The sequence below is a fragment of the Nuphar pumila genome, chromosome 5, assembly GCF_984573655.1.
Source record: "Nuphar pumila chromosome 5, dmNupPumi1.hap1.1, whole genome shotgun sequence".
Classification (NCBI taxonomy): domain Eukaryota; kingdom Viridiplantae; phylum Streptophyta; class Magnoliopsida; order Nymphaeales; family Nymphaeaceae; genus Nuphar; species Nuphar pumila.
In genome coordinates, this window is record NC_143253.1 from 14,014,494 (window position 1) to 14,023,867 (window position 9,374).

Here is a 9,374-nt window from a genome sequence, read left to right on the forward strand (position 1 = left end):
GGTTGGATCCTGTCCCAATCTAGACTCTTTAAACCCTGCTTGATTTTGGAGGGAGGATCAGGTCAGGGGCACCCCTATCGGATTACCATCAGGAGCCACTTTGATGCCGATGAACGACATCAGGGCGACCATGGTTGGATTGCATATCTCTTAGATGGGTCCCACAATTTTTTCCAGAGCCGCTGATGCTCTAGATGAACGGCATCTAAAGCGATAAAATGAACGACTGAAATCAAAGGCAAAACCATGGTCGCTGGGATGCCATTCATCACATGGTTGCTGCAAGTAATGCATATATGTAACTCTTTGATTTTTTGTTAAGCAAAACACCTTGTCTATTTTTTTCTATTTTCATTTCTTCAGCGAAGCAGGACCAGCCATCAAATTATAACCCAGTTCGCAAAACTCTTGTTATCCAAAGATGGTTGAGCCAAACAACAATGGTTGTATAGATTCCTCAACTGGCACAAATAGAAAAGCACAATTCCACTACCAATACATCCCTCAATACACATGAATAATATTCAAGCCTCAAATTTTATTCGCAAAATGTCAATAATTGCAGAGAAAAATATTATGAGATCAATGCTGATATCAACTTTCGAACGAACAACAAGAATTAAAGCATATCACTAAGCAGGTGAAAATTTTACATAGTTTATGCTAAAAGTATACATGTAACAGATTGAATGGCACTGAGAAATAGGTGCAAAAGGAAACTCCTTTGCTTGCTCTCATGGCGTTTACAAGTTTCCACTGCCTAAGAAACAGATAGAAGTCAGCCTTGGCCAATGCCTAATACTAATAGTAGCACAAGTGAGTGTGTTGTGGAATCCCAACAGGGAGCATCATTTGCAACAGCAAACAGGGTAAACATAAAGAACTGCCTTGAACCGGTAACACTGGGGACAAGCTCGAAGGCTAAACTGAAATCTGGAAACTCTCCACCAACTCGAAAGTCAGCTTCATTTATCATCGAAATTTGAACATGACTATCATCCCTCTCATTGGGATAAATATTCTTAAGAAATCACAGAAGGCAAAAGTTGGAAGAAAAATGAGAACTAATTGATGAGAAGAGACAACAGCAGCACAACCATGACAGGAAGAGAGTGAACCAAGTTGCCGAAGCAAGAAGATGTAAACAAGTTCCTCAAAGATCAGGACAAGACATTGAATTTAGAGATCATTTGCTTTCATGATCAGCTGACGGAAGAACTTAAAATTCATTTCATGATCGGTTAAAGTATAGAGCATGCTGATTGGCAGGAACCCAATGATGATAAACAGGACCTTGTATGTCTGATGCTTCAGAAAACCTGTTCACCAGGAAACAACTGAGCGAACAGTTACTTGAGCCCATTCAGCTGTTTCCTTAATCGTGTAATCATCAGAAGAAAGGCATTCATTGACAAAATCTCTGTAAAACACAGACTGCCGAAGTAGACGAGCTGCACTGACACCCAATGTATCACAAGTCCCCAAGAACTCCAATTGCCGCTTTTGTCACCATATCATCCCTGACATGGATCAGAATGACATGATTAAGGACAAAATTCTTAAAGGCAAAATTAAGAAGATTAAAAGATCTTAAATTTTGGAACTTTAACATTAGCAATCACCTAAAATTATAATTCCTGCAACTATAGCACCTTTTTTTTTATGAATTTCTTCCTCCAACTATAGCACTTCTACCAAGAGTAAAGAAGAACAAATACGTACATTTCCCTCTCCTGGTAAATGCTCTCCAGGAACTAAAGAATGTTGACCAGCATAAGAAATCAAGAGTCTTGGGTGAATTTTTGAAGCCTTGAAAGATCCCAGAGTAAGCTTCCAATATTCCATTCCTCAGTTGATTAGCAAATTCAATTGCTTCATCATCTTCAAATCTGGACTGCATAATGAGTTCTGTAGCACTACGAAGCATGGGCATTGCATAAACTAGATACCTATTGAAATTTTCACCTATTGCAAGTGCAATATCACCAAAGCACAAGAATATGAGTGGCTTCACTGCTCGGTGCAGCTGATCACAAGACAGATTTTGCAAGAGCAACATCATGATGCTATCACAGAATGGAAGGATTTTATCATCCAATGCCCCTACATAAGTCGCCTGTCACACCAATAGTAACAGCACAGACTTCATGTTCATCAAAGTTTCGAAGACCCATCTCCAGAAATGGGCTGAGATCCTGCATATGCTTTATGAAGCATGCACCTACCGTGTATGCCAATGCCCCAATGGCAAGCATTGCCTCTTCATGCACAGCAGAGCTTCTGCATGAAAGAACTCTGATAAAAAGACTCGTCAACTGATCTGAACAATGAACCAAGCCACATTTAGCATTAACAAAAGATGTCAACTTCTGGATCACAACCTGTAAACACCCACATAGGAGGCCTTGCAGCTCATATTGTGCTTCTCTCTTTTCAGAAGATAACTTTTGCAGTTTGAGAGCAACATCCAGTTGAGACATAAGCACTGGAACTAGTTGAATGACCACTGATGCAGTCTCCTCAGTGGAACATCTGACAACCTCATTTAATGTCTCATATGCAGACACCCTAAGCCTTGATTCATTCCTCTGAGCAGTGATTAAAAGAGCATGCATGACATCGGGAAAGAATGGTATCAATGGAGAGAATGGCACCCCTTTCCTTTCATAACCATGGATAAGATGATATAGTGCTCCACAACTCTTCTCTGCAACAATGGTTACATCTTTCAGGCTCTCAATCAACACTAAGAGTATGTGTGGAAAATTTGATTCAGTAACTACAGAAATCCTTATATGAGAACCATGCATGAACTCAAAAATCCTTCCCAAAGTCCATGCAGTAGTACCCTTGACATGATTGATTTCATCTTTCATAGCTTGAAGCATAAAACTTAAAGCAACATCAATAAAAGGAGTCAATTTATCAGGTGATGGACCTTCCAAAATAGAACCAAAGGCATAAGTTGCAGCCTCCCTTCTTCTCCAGTCAGATTTTGTTATGTTCTCTTCAACAAAGGGAACCACATAAGGAACAATGTCATTGTCAACAGCTCGTGCAATCAAACCCAGGCATGTTCCTCCAATCATAGATATATTCCAAGCCCCTTCATCTTGATACTGACCATCCTCTTGCCTTAATAGAGTCTCCAAGAGCATTGGAACTAGAACAGGAAGAGCCTGTTTAATGAAGTAAAAGCACGGAGTGTTTGGATCGCCATTAATATAGCCTCCAGATTCCTCTAGTATATCAATCTCCTCAATGCAAATAGTACTCCAGAACTCAATAGCTTGTAGTGCAACCGGCTCATCATCTTCCTTAATAGCCTTAGCTGTGATGATAAACAATTCTTTCATGTAAGGTGCAAGCCTAGCATAATAGGCTGATGAGATCGAAACCAAGCACTCAAATGCAGTCAGACAGATCTTTGTGTTCGATGATGTAGTTGCCTCACATACAACCCTCATGATATAGTCCCTTTCAGTATCATTGTTGAAATTGCTCCGAGCAGAAACTATAGCATTATGTAAAGCCTGAGTAGCATAGAACCTCACATCATCGTTTCTTTCAGTAGCACTCATCCCTTGAACAACAGCAGTAAGAATAGAATTCACTTGATCTTGTGATAGAACATCTACAGATATTTCCTCACACAAGTAACCCAGGGTTTCAAGGGTAGATTGCTTAACACAATCAGGCACCGCAACCTGTGGCTCACCCATGTTCAGCAAAAGCACCCTAACAAGATCCTGCCATTCGTTGAGAGGCAATTCAATGGCAGCAATCTTTGAAATGACTTGGGATGAGGTGGATCGAGCATCTGAGATATGGGAATAAAGAGTAAGTAACAAGAACTCTTTGATCTGTTTCCTTACACCTTCATCTATAGACATCCATCTTTGTGCCAATTCTGCCTTCTTGAACTGATCCCTGGCATCTAAAGCATTTTTCAGAACTAATCCTCCTAGCCAGCTCCGCAGACAAAGATAAGAGAAATGTTGGAAGGTAATTTTCTTGAAACTTCCTAATGGTGTCTTCTGCATGATTTCTTACTGTACCATCTATGGATTGTGCATTTAGAAGAATTTCTGTGACTTCCACTGCCATCATATATAGAGGGAAGACAAAAATCTGCATAAAACATCAACCACAAAATATTTATCACAGTTTATAGTGAAAAACAGCAACAATAGGCTGATCAGTTGATTCAGATCAAATATGTCAATCCTCTAGTCCAGTATTTGAATACTCATGAGCCAATTTCAATCATCTGAAAGCACCTGAAGCCCAAATCCAAGTTCACAGAATCTAGAGCTGATTCAGAGTGTAAGGTGAATTAGGTATGAACATGGGCAGTTGAAGGTAGAGTGACCAAGCCACTACGTGGCTGAGTTGCATTAATCAACACACAGGCAGTTCTCTAATCCTGACTATATGTCACGAGTCTAGTCGCCCACGGCCAAGATCTAGTGTCAACGAGCATGGGTCTCTAGCAATTGATTCTCTAACTATTGAATTGCAAAACCTACCGCCGAGGATGCAACACATGCATAAAATTTCCACCACAAGAAATATGGAATTGAAATAACAGGCACACACCCGCATACACATTTGTTTATTTTTATTTATTTCTGCATGTAGGTCTTTATATACATATTGAACGGCAACCAAACCACGTGGACAACAGAAGCAACCAACAACAGCGTACATTACATCAGTTGACCTCAGTCAACTGAACTCTAGGTACCCCTCCTCCCAAGTTGAGCAGAGAATTGTAAACATCGACCAGCATTGATGGATTATTATATTATGATACTTAAATCACCAAAAGAATGCCAAACTATTATCAGAGAATACATCATATAAGCAGAAAAACGCTAAAAATAGATAGCAGAAAGATAATTGGTTCCATGAAGATATTTCATACTTCACCTAAAAGTACATTAGCAATTGAACGAGAATATCAATGAACTGTTAACATGTCAATATAACTAGAAGAAAATCAGAATAAATGCACTACAGTGCATAGCATATTCCTAAATTAGGTTCCAAGACATAAGCATTACCTAAGGAACCAGCCTGGCTTGTATGACTGGATGAAACCACCCACATACAAGTCGAGGCTTAAAAGGCCGAGAAGACTAGAAAGATCATGTCAATAGTCCTCTAGGCAATTTGAGAATGGACTAAGACCAACTTTCCGGACCTGCGTAGCTAATCAAGGCACATAATGGGTCAAGTAATGCGACTCAAACTGAGATTCTTGAGGTGATCTTGGCTGTCAAGGCGTAACTTTCCACTCGGTTAATAGTATTCGGTAGTCCCTCATAGTCAGAAGCTACGGAAATTAGCCAGAAGACACTTAAACTATTCACCAAAATGCACATTACTTGACCAAGAATATTACCTTAGAAACACAAGTATTGAAAAGAATCAACTGAGATCGCTATAAATTTCCTGGTACCAAAACAACTGGAGAAAGTAGAAAAATAAATATCATAACCAAATGGTATAGATACTACTTCAATTTATCAAGCACAATAACTACATCTCATACAAGAAGCACCAAGCTAGTCCGAGTGCAAGGTTTCAAACCAGAAGGCGTATCAAGAAACATCCCGAAGCCACTAGCTCAAGCAAACATCTCCAAGCATTAAAAGTCCTCAGCGTCAAACCAATACAAACTCACTAATTTATGACTAACAGAAAAAGGGCACATCAAGATGCAACCAAAAACTTGCATTGAAATAATAACAAACCCCAAAACAACTCACCAACCTAAAAAAACCCTCATGATGTTTACATCTCCATGAGCATAAAAAAAAGCACAACACCACAAAGTGAACAAACAAGACAACATGTTCCGGCAAACCCACAAACCATAATTTTGCGACACTAAATGACTAACTAAACCCACAGCTCAAGATGCGCAACCAAATCGACTCGGCCTGGCCGGTGACTGGTTTCCATTGTCCTGGTTGGGTATCAGAAGAACCCCACATTCCGAGTCGATTCCAAAGAAAAAAACAAAGACAAGAATCCATTGGATTCTTCGGGATGAAAGAGGCAGTAAAACCCTAGAAAAAGGGGGTTTTGGCAACAAGAATACGCCGGTTTGAACAGTAGAAAGAAACGAACAAGTCATTATCTTTAACAAATCAAACAACAGAATCAGAGAAAACGCGCAGAGGGAGGGAGAGAAGATGAAATTGGCACTACATCTTCCCTCTCTCTTTCAAAAAGGAGGAGGAGACGAAGAAGGAAGTGCGCCCAAAACACACTCTCGGTCCGAGTTGGCGCACAATTTCTTTGCTACTGAATACTGTTGCGACTTGGAAATTACGGTTTTGGACCCCAAGGATTCAGAATTAAGGAGTTGCGGGTAAACTAGGGAAACGGGGGATTAAAAAGTTAAACCACCATTTTTGGCGTCCCCATCGCGAGATATCTCGTCGATTCGGAAAAAATGCATGCACCCAAACGGGACCCGGCTCAATTCGGGTCGGTGTTAATGCGACGTGGACACGAGCTGTCAGGGTGCACCCGAATCGGCTCAAATAACAAGCACCTGGGTTCAGGTTGTGTTGGGTCGAGAAAACGAATTCTTAAACTCGACAGGCGTTATTGAAATTTACATAAAAACATACAAAAGAAAAAACACTTGGGTCAGCTAAGTTGGATCAGATATCCAATGAAAGTTATAGCCCAAACTGGATCTACATGTTACTCTAGGGGGTGGCAATCGGGTCAGGTTGGCGGGTCAGAATACCTCAACACGAACACGACCCATTTATTAAACGGGTCGAATGCGGCAAACACAAACACGAGCCATTTATTAAACGGGTAACCCGACACGACATGGTAACCTGACACGAACATGACCCATTTATCAAAAAATGAGGTGCCTTCAGCCGGAGAGATGAAACGTTGGGCTGGCTTTGCTTGGGTGTCAAACCAAGAGGAGGAACAAGAGGGAGGAAAGAAGAGGGCGGTGGTGTGCGCCTGTGCAATGATGGCAACGAGGTGGAGACGAGAGGTATCGGGCTCTCTGCTGCAGCTGGGCAGGAAGGAGTTAGGTGGGTGACTAAACGGTAAAGTTAGGAGTTAGGATATATATATATATATAAACGGGTTGCAGGTTGATGGGTTCGTGTAAACGGGTTGACCCTCCCACCTAACCCGTTTAAGCCAAACCCTAACCCAGCTAAGAAGCGGGTTGGCGGGTCAGGTCAGATTTTACCACCCTTACTTATAGGTGAGACTTGGGGGTGACCGGAGTAACATTTGGGGGCTCAGGTAGCCGAGACAAAATCGACTGATTGACCGCCTTAGTTCAAGTCATGGGTCAAAAGCAGGATATGCAACAAAAAAGATTAGGTTAACTTGGAAAAAGTTTAGAAAGTTTCACGATAGGTAGCTGAAAGCTTTGGGTCTTTTCATTGCACTATTATCAAGGTGTGTTTGAATTTCTCGAATTGATGTGGGCCAATGCTAAGTCCAAGTGGTTCCTTTTTAAGATCTGAGATTCATTTTTTAATGTAGATCGTAAACATATGACCCTACCCGGTGGGGTTCAGATACATACGTGAATCTTAAAGCCTCGGTTCCTCGAGTTTCAAATTTGAAAGCCAAGGCATTCAATCATAACCACTGAGAGAAATAGAGAGAATCTTATGGAGGCCAATTTTTATGCAGCAAATGCTCTAGCTCCACTACTGCTGACCATCCATCTCTACAATTGTCATATGGCTAATTTGACATGTTTTTTAAAATGCTTTATAATTTTTAATAGTTTTTTTATATTCAAAATCATAAATATTTATATTTAAAAAAGACTTGTTTACCCTTCACACATGCAAGCTTCTTATATATACGAACTTCCTCTCAAATATGTGATTGTTATTTTCAGAACAATCTTTATCTTTATGATCTGACATCAAAAACTTGTGTTTTTATATTCGATATGATTATAACTTTTATGTTTTAAGTTAAAACTGAAAAGTCTTCTAGGGTTCTTATTTCTAAGTTCTAAAATCCGTATAAAACCATACTCTGCAGACTGAAACAATCAAACAATCTATCTTTAGAGGACGTTTCGACCCATAAAAAAAAGATTATAAAAAAAAAGCACACAAAAAAACCTTTCCAATAATACATGATTCGCTGAAAAACTACGAACAAACTCTGAGATATAGTCCCATCAACATTCCTAAAACAAGAGATTAATAAGTACGATTGTGCCTTTTCTGTCTATTTTAAGTTTTTTTTTATACTTTTTATGATCCTGAGCGTGGTTTTCTCATTCCTCGTAAAAAAACATGAAACACTTTAAAAGTAATGTAAGAGACATTAAAAGTAACGTGAGAGACAGAAATGTGGGATGGTAGGTCCTGCCATACTTACTATCATTGTCCTAGTAGTAAAACTCCATGGGCTTATTACCCCTTGCTCCTAGGGAGTCGCCATGCTTGGGCTTCCGCAAGGGGGTGACACCCATGGGGTTTGAACCTGGACCTCCCTAGCTAGGGAAGATTTATTTACCTTCAGTATTTTATCACATTTATTATTACATCATCACAAAATCATTTTATTACAACAGAATCCAAATATTCATCTTTCCACATCAAATTTTTTGTCACATAATTTGCAAGAACTTTTAGGTGATATAAATGGGATTTAATTTCAAAATCAAACATAATTGATTTTATAAAAAACTAGAAAATTAGAAATCGCTGGCATATAACTTCTTTGACAAACAAAACACTTTTTTTTTTACAGAGAAAACTGGGGTTAGGCAGACCCCTACCAGTTATACAAGTATACCGTAGGGATTCAAACTCGCTATGCCCCAACACAAGGTGGCGTGCACTAACTGCTCCTGCCACACAAGCGGAGCCCCCGTTGGTGAGACAAACGAAACCTGGGGCATGGAAAATTTGGGTAACAAATTTGTGGTGGAGAAAATCTGGTGTATATATATATATATATATATATATATATATATATATATATATATATATATATATATATATATATATATATATATATATATATATAAAGAAAGACAGAGAGAGATTGTTTTTGAGATCTGTAAGGTGAAAACTGCCACATTAGCATAACGTGCTCCTACAAGATCATCTCAAAGTAAAAAAACAAATCTAGTACAGAGGCTTTTTTGCTAATGGTTTTAGTTGTTAGCGACAGGTGCCTAAGGATCCATCTTTTCACAAGAAAACCAGTCATTTTTCTTATGAAAATGACTGGCTTCCTCCGGTGGTTGAAGCAAACGCAGACCACAAGACAACGAACGACCGTGCTTTTCATACGAAGGGAATTTCTCACGGGGTCCATGCATGGAACAAACAGGCCTAAGC

The 9,374-nt window shown here is 39.6% G+C and overlaps 1 pseudogene across 1 annotated transcript; it reads right to left on the bottom strand.

Moving 5' to 3' along the window:
• Window positions 1-660: 660 nt before the first annotated feature.
• LOC149836862 (importin subunit beta-1-like) lies at window positions 661-6,284 on the bottom strand (annotated as a pseudogene). The gene is made up of 2 exons (XR_016432067.1): window positions 1,723-6,284; window positions 661-1,520 (listed from the first exon to the last, which is right to left on the bottom strand). The product of XR_016432067.1 is annotated as an importin subunit beta-1-like (transcript).
• Between the last annotated feature and the right edge of the window lie 3,090 nt (window positions 6,285-9,374).